Source organism: Hordeum vulgare, chromosome 4H (assembly GCF_904849725.1).
Source record: "Hordeum vulgare subsp. vulgare chromosome 4H, MorexV3_pseudomolecules_assembly, whole genome shotgun sequence".
NCBI classification, from domain to species: domain Eukaryota; kingdom Viridiplantae; phylum Streptophyta; class Magnoliopsida; order Poales; family Poaceae; genus Hordeum; species Hordeum vulgare.
In genome coordinates this window covers 105236902-105240462 of record NC_058521.1, presented here as the reverse complement: position 1 = coordinate 105240462, position 3561 = coordinate 105236902, and the positions used below count along the sequence as shown (strand labels likewise).

The 3561-nt window shown below is 49.3% G+C and overlaps 1 pseudogene; it reads left to right on the top strand.

The window, feature by feature from the left end:
• The first annotated feature begins 994 nt into the window (after nucleotides 1-994).
• LOC123450327 lies at nucleotides 995-2856 on the top strand (annotated as a pseudogene).
• Nucleotides 2857-3561: the final 705 nt, after the last annotated feature.

Genomic DNA, 3561 nt, shown 5'->3' with positions numbered 1-3561 from the left:
GTTTGAGAACCAATGTATCAATCCAGTGGAGGAGTATCTCAAGATCCTGCACAAACACAAAAGCTTGCTCCCAACGCTATGAAGGGGTTGTCAATCCCTTATAGATTGTTTGCCAAGTGAGAACTGAAAGCAACAAAGTAACAAAGCAAAGTAAAAGAGGAGGTGTAAACGATGGATGTGAATAGACCCGGGGGCCGTAGTGTTTACTAGTGGCTTCTCTCATGAAAGCAAGTAGACAGTGGGTGAACAAATTACTGTCGAGCAATTGATAGAACCGCGCAAAGTCGTGACGATATCTATGCAATGATTATATCTATAGGCATCACGTCCAAAACAAGTAGACCGATACAGTCTGCATCTACTACTATTACTCCACACGTCGACCGCTATCCAGCATGCATCTAGTGTATTAAGTCCATAAGAACAGAGTAACGCCTTAAGCAAGATGACATGATGTAGAGGGATAATCTCAAACCAATAATAAAAACCCCATCTTTTTACCCTTGATGGCAACTACTTGATGTGTGCCTTGCTGCCCCTACTGTCACTGGGAAAGGTCACCACATGGTAGAACCCAAAACCAAGCACTTCTCCCATTTCAACAATCATCTCTACTATTAATGCAGCATGTGTCGTAGTGATGGTGCAACCACGACAGATGGTTCGACCTCGCTAGCAGTTCCATCGATAGATATGGAGGATCACATCCTTCTCTCGCATGATTAGAAAAAACCGACCCCCTCCTGGCCCACGTCACACGTCTCTTTCCAAGTCTCCCGCACCTCTCTCCCCAGATCCGTCCTCTCTCTCGTTCTCATGAGAAAAATCTCCGCTGCCGCCACCACACGCAGATGAGGAAGACTACATCAATCATCGCCGGCCGCGGGAACGGGAAGAAATCCAACCTACATCACGCCGCCGCTCCGTTTCGATTCCGATTCTGGCCGCCGGTCACCCTCTCCTCTCCCCTCCGGACAGACCACAAGGAGCGGCGATGCGCGGCGGGGACGGCCGTGGGCTGCCGAACCCATGCCTGACGATGCACCAGCCATGGGCGTCGCTGCTGGTGCACGGCATCAAGCGCGTGGAGGGCCGCTCCTCATAGTCGCCGGTCACAGGCCGCTTATGGATCCACGCCGCATCCAAGGTGCCCGACCCCGACACCGTCGCCGCCATGGAGGACTTTACCGGGAGATCTACACCGTCGACGGCGTCCACCACATCGACTTCCCCCGCCACTACCCCGTATCCCGCATCCTCGGTCCGTCCCATCCCAATCCCATCCATCATCTTCCTCCTAAGTCCTATTCTTGCTGACGCCATTGCCGGTAATATATATTTCTCAGGGTGCGTCGACGTGGTCGGCTGTGTCAGGTCCGAGGAGCTTGTCTGCTGGGAGGACGTGCCTCAATCAGTAAGACAACTTCATTCCCTTTCCTCTCCTCCTGTGCATGGCCTGGATTTGTGCAGCTTGACTGATTTGTACAACCCACTCAAACCGGCGATTAGGCCAGCGCCGCCGCTATCTGCTCCTCCCTCTCCCTTATCTATTTCTCTCCCCATCTCTCTCTACCAAGGCGGGCGCAAGGGACGGGAGGCACCCCTCACCGATCCAAAAGGCACGCGACAGCGGATGGAGAGGTGATGGGGCGACGAGCACAACCGGCGGCGGCAGCGAGTATTCCCGGTGAGAGATGGGATCGGGATTGGGATGGGAGGGAGTTGGTAGCTCCGGTTGAAATCGATCGGCGAGGCGAGGCGAAGCCTTGCCTAGCGCGACGTGGGTGGAGCGATTTTTCTTCGTGCCTATGTAGGGCTGCGGTTGGTTTTCGGAGGGTAAATAAAAAAACGGGACGACGTGGGTGGGAGGTAGCGATAGGAGAGGTCGAACCATCCCTTTGGTTGAACCATCACGACGGCATATCCCCCTTTAATAGTAGAGATTCTTGCTCACGCCATTGCCGATTATATATATATTTCTTAGGGTGCGTCGACGTGGTCGGCTGCGTCAGGTCCGATGAGGTCGTCTGCTAGGAGGACGTGCCTCAATCAGTAAGACAGGTTCATTCCCTTTCCTCTCCTCCTGTCCATGGCCTGGATTTGTGCAGCTTGACTGATTTGTACAGCCCAGTCAAACCATCGCTAAAATGGTGCTTCTTGAATTGATTGATTGCAGGTCAGGCTTGAAGGCTTGAAGGCTTGAAGGCTTGAAGGCTTGACTGACTTTTGCTAGCTGTGCGAGAATCCGCAAGTAAAACACCCCCCAAAAACACCGATGCATCAGTAAGTCGCAATTACTATGTTGTCATTGGCTACATTCACATCCCACCTTGTTGTTGATCGTTGCACCCACCTTATATGACCGAGACTGAGATGCCTGTTTTCTTCTTCCTATTTTCTACAATTTTCCATGCACTTCCAATTATCCAGAAGCTGGTGGTTCCCTTTGAGATGCGCGGTTACCAGGGTGTGTACAATTTGGAGAGAAGGGTTAGTTAGCAATGGTTGCTGCTAATATATTTAAGCAATGTTTTGCATCCTTCTTTTCTCACTATATGAATATCTTGAGCTTATTATGTATCGTCCTGTGTTACATTGCAGGTCTACGAGGGAGCAGCCAGGGGCCTTTCGCCTGTTCAAGGTCCACTGCCGGTCAACTTCCCGCTTCCAGATCCCAGAAACTCCTTGTCTCTCAAGCCGGGATCTCTCAATTTCGACTCTTGAAAGTCCGCCCTGGTCAAGACTGAGAGTGTTTCTGCAGCGATAGCCGGGGCTAGAGCTGGCGCAACTCAGTATTCGAGGAAGGATAGTAGTGCTGCCAGGATCTCGTCGTATGTAAGGCTTTGCTCATGGTGAGGCTAAGTATGGTGCTGCAGCAAGGCCAAGTGCGTGGAGGAGCACCTCCATCCCCCAACTACGACTTCCCATCTGACACCCATGAAGCGAGTACTCTGCTTCTCTCTATTGCCTACATGGACAGATTTACGTGGAGTAGAAATTATAGTATTATAAGGTTGAATATAAGGAGGAACAGAACATATGGCTAGCTAGATATTTGTTCGGGAATATTTTCATGTCAACCTATGAGAGCCCCTTTTCTGCCATGGATTTGGATTCTTTGCAGATGGCGTAGAAGAGAGATGAGAAAGATATGCAGACAACAAAGTCTCTCAAATGGAGATGAACAGTTTAGTTCCTCCCTCTATTATGGTTCCACAACCTGAGATAGTTCCTCCCTCTATTATGGTCAAGTTTGGAGTTGGAAATCACCTTATTGTCATACCTGAAAAAATAGCAACCTATAAAGACCAATAGGTATGACTATCTCATACTTGACATCACCTTATTGTCACTGTCTCAGCTACAAGCAGAATATTTGGTCTTTATAGGTTGCTATTTTTTCATTGTTGTTGATATTGTACACCAAAAACTGTGATGTGATCTGCTACCTACACATATGAACGACTATATGTTTGCATAAATTAGCCCCAGTTTCATGTCAGTTTAAAAGAGTACATGTTTTGTAATTTGGTGGTTGATAAATGGAGGAAAGTTCTAGAT